Genomic DNA, 8,325 nt, shown 5'->3' with positions numbered 1-8,325 from the left:
AGTAAGAGAAGGGAGGGCAGGGGGAGGGGAGAAGGGAAGGGAGGGCGAGGAGATGAAGGGGAGGGCGAAGGGAGGGAGGGAGGGAAGAAGGAAAGGGAGGGGAGAGTAAGAGGAGGGAAGGGAGGGGAGAGTAAGAGGACGCAGGGAGGAGAGGGGAGGGGAGGGGAAGGGAGGGAGGGGAGGGAGGGGAGAGTAAGAAGGAGGGGAGGAAGGAAGGAGAGGGAGGCGAGGGGAGGCGAGAGAAGGGAGGGAGGGGAAGCAAGAGCAGGGGAAGGAGGGAGAGTAAAAGGGGATGGGAGGGGAGGGAAAGTATAGAGGAGGGGATGGAGGGAGGGAGAGTTAGAAGAGAGGAGGGATGGGAGGGGAGAATCAGAGGAGAGGAGGAGAGGGGAGAGTAAGAGTAGAGGGAGGGAGAGTAAAGGAGAGAGGAAGGGGGAGTAAGAGGAGAAGAGGGAAGGGCGAGAGTAAGAGAGAGAGGGGAGGAGGGAGGGGAGGGGGAGGGGAGAGTTAGAGGAGTAGGAGGGAGGGAGAGGAAGAGTAAGAGGAAGAGGAGGGGGACAGGGAAAGAGTAAGGAGGAAGGGAAGGGGGAGAGTAAGAGGAGAAGGGGGGGGGAGGGGGGAGAGTAGAGGAGGGAGAACTGGGGGGAGGGGAGAATAAGAGGAAGAGAATGGGAGGGGAGGAGTGTAAGAGGAAGAAGCGTGGGGGGTGGGGGAGGGAGAATAAAAAGAAGAGGGGAGGAAGAGAGTGAAGAGGGAGGAGAGGGGGAGGGGGAGGAGAGTAAGAGGCGGGGCAGAGACAGGGGAGGAAAGAGTAAGAGGAGCAGGAGGGGAGGGGAGAGTAAAGAGGAGGAAAGAAGAGGAGAGGATGGAAGAAGTTAAGAGGCGGAGCGGAGAGTATAGAGAAGGGGAGGAGGAAGAGTAGAGAAGGGGAGGGGAGGGAAGAGTAAGACAAGGGGAGGGCGGAGGGAAGTAAGAGAGGGGAGGGGAGGGAGAGTAAGAAGGAAGGGGACGGGAGGGGGGAGAGTAAGAGGAGGGAGGGAAAGAGAGAGTAAGAGAAGGGGAGGGGAGGGGAGAGTAGACAAGGGAGGGGAGGGGAGAGTAAGAAGGAGGAGGCGAGGGAAGGGGAGGGAGAGTAAGAGTAAGGAAGGGCGTAGACGAGAGTGGGAGAGTAAGACAGGAGAGAAGAGGAGGGGAGAGTAAGAGTAGAGGAAAGGAGGGGAGGGGCCGGGAGGGCGTAAAAGTGGCCGGGGAGGAGAGTAAAGAGGAACTTGCCTGCGTCAAGCGTCATTTCCGTGATGGAATAGCTAGCATATTTTCCTACCAGCCCTTCGTCGGGATACGGGTTTCTTGATGCCTGTTTCGTGAATTGGCAGGCCAGTTCAGCGTCTGGTCGCTCGGCCGGGCTGGCATTCTCCTCGTCATGGGGTGCGCATAAACTCCATGGCCTGACTTCCTCCGTAGCTGTCAATCAATAACACGATAGTAGCGAAATGAAACACCGAATGTGTATGAATATATGCTGTATTTTATATATTGTTATATATTGTATTTTATTTATATACTATTTATTTATTTATTTAATCATTTATCTGTTTATTGATAGCTATTCTGTTATATAATGCAATGAAATATCGTTGGCACTCGAATGGTAATAAATCTATATGTCGGCGGTACGAGCAAAGCACGTACATACACGAGTGTGTGTGTGTGTGTGTGTGTGTGTGTGTGTGTGTGTGTGTATGTGTGTGTATGTGTGTACTGGTGCGTGTGCGTGCGTCTGTGCGTCGGCCGCATGTACGGGGACGCCGCGATATTGTAGGCGACAGTCGTGACGGTGGCGAAATTGGATTTCACGTTTCATCGAGGAAAGAGTTATACACGTGACGACTGGCTGTAAATGGTGACCTTACAGACTTGTAGAGGATTGCGACAGTACGCGGAGATGTAGACGGGCGGTGTGAGGAGGAAAGGAAGGCGATGGGGTTGCAAGAGTGGTTAGTGTCGGCAGGAGAGCTGGTTTTGGAGAGGGAATTGGGGAGGAGGGTATGCCGGTGACAAGAGGCAGGAGGTTGAGGGAAGTGAGAGGGTTGAGTAGAGGGAAATGGGTTGTGGAAGTGGGCGGTGATGTCGAGAGGATGTCAGAAGAGGTGAAGGTTGCTGGGTGGTGGTGAGGGTGTACTGAAGCGGGAGGATGGTGAGATTGGGAGTATTATGGGATAGTGTAAAACCCAGTGATAGCGATGGCGTTAAAATCGCATGCTCACGAACGCGTGCGCGCGCGATTGGACGAGAAACTTTATGCTTGCACGCGCGGATCGCCGGATCCTGCCACCGGATCCTGATCGTGTGCGACGATCATCGTCTGCCCGCCCGTGAATCCAGCATCTCCGCCCGTCCTTCCTGTTTAGCAGACGCCGTACGTCGCGAACTTTGACCGTTACGCGGCGACAGCGGCCGCGCCTGCGACGATACGGGCGCTGGGCAGCGTTTGACTGCGGTGCGTGGCGGGTGTGTGAGCGGATCAACGGCCAGACAGCAGCCATTGTGAACAAAGACGTCGACAAATAGTTGAAGAGCCGCTATCAGCGCGCGGGCAAACAGCCGCTGAGACAACACGTGATCACGGGCACATTACCGCGCCGAGAGAACAAACAACATGGCCGCTGCTATCTGCCGCTGCCGCTGCTGCTGCTGCTGCTATTGCTGCTACTACTGCTGCTGTTGTTGCTGCTGCTGCTGTTGCTGCCGCTGACACGGTTGCTGTTGCTGATGCTGTTGTTGTTGTTGCAGTTGCTGCCGCTGTTGCTGTTGCTGCTGCTGCTGCTGTTGCTACTGCTGTTGCTGCTGCTGCTGCCAATGCTGCTGCTACCGCTGCCGCTGTTGCTGTTGCTGCCGCTGCCGCTGTTGCTGCCGCTGCCGCTGTTGCTGTTGCTGCTGCTAATGCTGCTTCTGCTGCTGTTGCTACTGCTGCTGTTGTTGCTGCTGCTGTTGCTACTGCTGCTGTTGATGTTGCTGCTACTGCTGCTGCTACTGCTGCTGTTGCTGCTGCTGTTGCTGTTGCCAGCGCCGCGCAGAGCTATGTAATCGAATCGCTGCGGATGAATACGGCAGTCGTTGGGTTTGGCTGTGAGACGACCGCGATGCGAATATATATATATATATACACCCTAGAGAGAACGAGAGAGGAGAGCAGAGAGAGAGAGAGAGATGGAGCGAGAGCGAAAGAGAGAGAAGAGAGAGGGAGAGGGGGGGGGGAGACGAGAGAGAGAGAGAGGGAGGAGAAAAGAGAGATGGCAATAAATAAGCGATATAATATACGCCCGATTGTAAACGCTGTGATAACTAGGGGACGTGACGCGGACGATGGGCACGGGTCGTAACACACGCGGTCTCAGTATCACACACGGTCGGCCACGTAGGCAGAGCAGCTATAAACCATGAGAACGCATGCCGCTCTTTACTATGTAGGCGAGACGTCAATAGGCGGTCGACGTTAAAATGCCTGTCCACACCTCGCCTACCTATATATACCACGCCACTATATATATAGTATATATATTGGTATAATATCTTTATGTATATATATGTAAATATACGTTTATAGTCACACACGTATTTTTATTTATTTATTATTCATTTATAGCCAGCCAGTATACATTCATATATATATAATATATATATATATGATACTGACGCAGTATGCAGGATAGTAAGACATGAGACAGAAAGGCGGGTCGGCCGTGTAGTATGGATTGGAAATCACGCGCGACAACACCGAGTATATAGTACTTGATGTGGAGTCGGATCCGAGATAATAATGTACGGCTGTGCGAGCGAGTGTGCACGCATAGCGAGCACACACATCCACACGCGGTCACGACTTACCCTGTGGATACGGATAGGCGGACTTGCAGGATCGTGAGGGTAGCACGACGACGCGTCATAGCTCTGCAACAAACGAGAAACAAACATCATCATCACGTTTCTAAGAGACTTTGCACAGAATTTTTAACGTGATAACGCGATATATCTCTATGTGATGGAAACCTGCCAGCAAAGCCCCTTGTCATATTTTTAATTTATATCAAGATATTTACTTTATTTATTTATTGTTAATATATATTATATATATATATATATATATATATATTATTTTATTTATTTTATATTTATTATTTTTATTTAGTGTATATAGATACATAAACAAATGAATGTTAGTAATTATTTAATTAGGTTTAGTTAGAATTATTCATCTATAATGTGCACATAAATTATATATATATATATATATATATCATATTATATATATATATATCTACATATATACAGCCTGGTACCCGGCGTTGCTCGGGGAAAAACGCGTAGGAACTTTTAAGAGCAAATTCAGCCGCATATACTTACTTAATTCTAAAATATTTTCGCCTCCTTCACCCATACGATCCCCATCAGAAAGGAAAGAGAAGCGTACTGGATTCACAATCTATACACTATCCAGCCACACGGACTCAATCTACGGGTAGAGATTCCGGGATGAATAGAAGACAGTAATCACCCTCCCACCAGCATGGTATACACGCAAGGCTATTTCTCAGCCGACACTCTAGGGTAGCGGGTGGCTCGGTTTACCTTTTTATAACTTTTTTTTTCTTAATTCTAAGGATAGATTCGTAACAGAGAAACAAACAATACGTAATATTCTGACAAAAACAGTTCGAAAAGACAGAGTTCTGCACCAGTGAAGTCACCATAGATAAAATTATCAAAAAGATGAATGGCACTTGATATTAACAAACTTAATTCTTTACACCATGTTATACATTATATCCGAATGTATACACAGACTAATTACAATTTTAAAAATACAAATGAACAAAAATGAACCACTAAAAGTGTGTGTTGTGCTGCTTTTGAGACTCAACTGACAACTGAGTGCATGATAAAAAAAACGTATAAATTTGGCATAGTTTAACCTGGTATTAACAAAGTTTTGGCTTTTGTCCTCTAGATAGCTACATTCGCAGGAAAATCGGCTGTTATGCTTTTCTGACATCCCGCCACTGCTAGAATTATCGACCGTATTAAGGCCTATTTATCGTCATTATATCTATAAATATGAGTGGATTTGACAAATATGGATAAGCCTATGTTGGTGTCGGACACACGGGCTATACACTGAGATCAGTGGCGTGGGCTTGATGCTCACCGCCGCGAAGATTACCGCGTCAGAAAATCGGCCTCTCCTCTCTTATAATATAGATATAATTAAGGAGAGCGAGAAATAAAGCTGATAGCAAACTCCTGTCGTGTCATCAGTAAAGATAATTATAAATAAAGACTATATTAAATTGAACTAAAATTACCTTTTTACCATATGAAATTGAATCACCTTTTCACCATATTTTCGTCTACGTGCACATGCATTTATATTGACTGTGTTGGAAATAAGTATTTATTATATCGGTGACGCTATACATGCGCTGGATTGCAGATCTTATGCAGACGGCCTGGCCGACACTAACACCCACACTAATCCACACGTGCGTGTTCCGCCACTTGCTGATAATTTTTCCTGCGGATCGAATGAATGTAAATAGATTTCTCGGTAAGTAAATACGCGTGTATCGGCGGTGCCGCGCCGCGTTGTTTAGAGACGGCGGATCTGCGGCGGCAGCGGCCGCAGACGCCCGACCGCGCTCCAACACACGCACAAACTAATCCTTCACACAAGTTGCGTTTCAAAGAGTTAAGCGGGCGGTTTGCGTCGAAGGGCGAGCGGTGCCTGTGCAGCTTTCTTTGATTCGGCGTATCGGTGGCAGCGCTCTGCTCACGAAGTCGGAGACGTGGGGTGAAAGGAATCCCTCAGAGGGGTAAGTGAGCGAGCGGAGAGAGAGAGAGAGAGAGGTGGTAGGAAGAAAGCTTGGGAGAGAGAGAAATATATGGTGTGTAAGAGAGTGATTATGAGAGGGAAACAATCCTTGAACGAGAGGGAGCAAGGGAGATGAAGAAGGAGAACGAGAGACAAGGAGGAGAGGAAGAGAGAATGGTAGGGTGAAAGACATTCGACTGTGTGTGTGTGAGAGAGAGAGAGAGAGAGAGAGAGAGAGAGAGAGAGAGAGTAAGCGAGCGAGCGAGAGAGAGAGAGCGCGCGAGAGAAAGAAGCCGGTGCCTTTCTGTTGTCGAACAGTTGGGAGGTCCATGGTGTTTTCAAACGGCGCATTTTGAATTTTAATTGCGTGTTTCGAGTTTTTAGCAAAGCATGCCCCCCGCCGTGATTCTAACAGGTATCGCGTTGTTACCTTTTTGTAATTATACGTGTTCAACTTATAATCAATTCACCCATGAGCGCCACCTCGCTCTCTCTCCACCACTTATTTCTGGTCTAGTCTTGCTCGATTAACCCATATCCTCCTGGCTTCCTTTTGACTATTCATCTCCGCCAGAAGCATACTTGTCGTATCCTTCCACGCTCTGTCCTTCTGCTGCCATCTGTGTTCAGTGCTTATACAATTGCTCCAAATTCCTCGCTGCCCCCAGCCCGACCCTAGCTGCTCTCTGCTACGTCTCTGCTGCCTCTAGATATCTCTATTTTGTTCTCAGTCATTCACATCCCTCTCAGATGAGATCGAGAAGGTCACGTCAATGGTACGGTTTCGATAGACAGAGCATTTCCAAGCGCTTTCGCTCTCTCCATCGCTCGTCTCTATTTCTCCCCCCCCCTCTCTCTCTCTTGGCCTGCCTGGACTTGTCTGTCTGTCTGTCTCTCTCTCTCGTCTCTCTCTCTCTCTCTCTCTCTCTCTCTCTCTCTCTCTCTGTCGCTCGCTTCCTCTCTATTTCTGTCTCTGTGTGTCTGTCTCTCTATCTCTTGCTATCGCTCTCTCCTTCTGCGCTTAGACCGCTCACACGTTGAGATACGCCTTAAACGCAGCGAACGTTGGCTGCCGTGACGGGAACATGTCGCATGCACGACCAGTCGCGCAACACAAAGCACGCAAGCGCACGCACAAAGACAACCGTGGGGGAGGGGTAGCGGCGGGGGGAGGGGTAGCGGCGGGGGGAGGTAGCGGCGGGGGTTAGAGATCAAGAGCTAGGACACAGGACATGTATGGATTGATGTATGGACACGTAGATGGCACATCATGTTATTTTTCTCGCCGCTGTTGATTCGCCGCTAGTTAGCTAGAGGTTCGGAGCCACACGGGTCATAATGCAAATCATTACTTTATAACCCGCACCGCATTCGATTTATAGAGTAGTAATTCTTCTAACTTGTGCTGTTTAGAGCTCGGGAATTGCATTTTAGTGAGCAGTTATTGTAATTTAAAGTTAAGTGCTACCATTATGTAAGCGGTCTGATATCGATTAACTATTAGGAGAGCCAATCTGAGGCATCCATAATAATGATTATAATAATAGCTGCGCGAGGCTATATAGATGCAGGTTTTTGCTCGAACACAACAGTTGATAATTCCTTGATGTCGGCACTCAAAGTCTATCGTTGAAGCCGCGTGACTGAAGCCAATCTCAGCATAGTCTGCCTGCTGCTGCCCGCCTGCTGACGGCATGCAAACACGCTATCAATTCAACTCCTAAGTAGATAACCGTCTGGAATCATCGCGTCGAATTCGCAGACGCGATCCTTTTTGCTGCGACTTTGTCTTTTTTTGCGACATCGCGATGTTGTTTGCGATCCCGTCACTTGCATGTTAGAGCGGGGCGGGGGTGGGGCGCGGAGTTTGTTAGAAACCCCCGCTTCGAGTATAGGACGCGTTGTCGCCGGAATTCTGCCGATAGGAGCGCGTGACGGACGGTCGGCTATAAACAATGCGTTCGCGCGCGCGAGCAGCGCCCACCGTCACGTGATCGAAGCAAACCGCGCGACAAAAGACGTTACTTCTGCCGGTCACCGGTCAAAGTGCCGCCGCCCGAGATATGCGCGGCGACACAGTGTTCCGGAAATGTCGCAATCTTCCGGCGAGTGGGAGAGAAAGAGAGAGAGAGAGAATTTGCTCCGAAAATGGTTTGCATAATTTCAGGGTCCATGAGAGCGGATAAAGGCGGGAACGCAGCGGACGGCATCGCTGAGGGGAGATAAATAGGACCGTCACGGCAGTATAATGGTCTGCATGGCAGTCAGCTTTCTAGAATATACACACAGATGTCACCGGGCGTGCGTGCGTGCGTGCCTGCCTGCCTGTGCGTGCGCGCAGTGTGTGTGTGTGTGTGTGTGTGTGTGTGTGTTTGTGTGTGTGTGTTTGTGTGTGTGTGTGTGTGTGTGTGTGTGTGTGTGTGTGTGTGTGTGTGTGTGTGTGTGTGTGTGTGTGTGTG

General features: G+C 49.2%; 1 protein-coding gene across 1 annotated transcript in view; it reads right to left on the bottom strand.

Moving 5' to 3' along the window:
• The window catches only part of LOC106813001 (iroquois-class homeodomain protein IRX-4-like), a gene marked incomplete at its 3' end in the record, with an annotated part of 8,390 nt that extends 7,079 nt beyond the window's left edge, over positions 1 to 1,311 (bottom strand). The window contains exon 1 of the mRNA XM_014817046.1: positions 1,273 to 1,311. The remainder of the gene's footprint in view (positions 1 to 1,272) is intronic.
• Positions 1,312 to 8,325: the final 7,014 nt, after the last annotated feature.

Source organism: Priapulus caudatus, unplaced genomic scaffold, assembly GCF_000485595.1.
Source record: "Priapulus caudatus unplaced genomic scaffold, Priapulus_caudatus-5.0.1 Scaffold713, whole genome shotgun sequence".
In the NCBI taxonomy this organism is placed as follows: Eukaryota; Metazoa; Priapulida; class Priapulimorpha; order Priapulimorphida; family Priapulidae; genus Priapulus; species Priapulus caudatus.
This window is presented reverse-complemented; position numbering and strand designations above follow the sequence as displayed.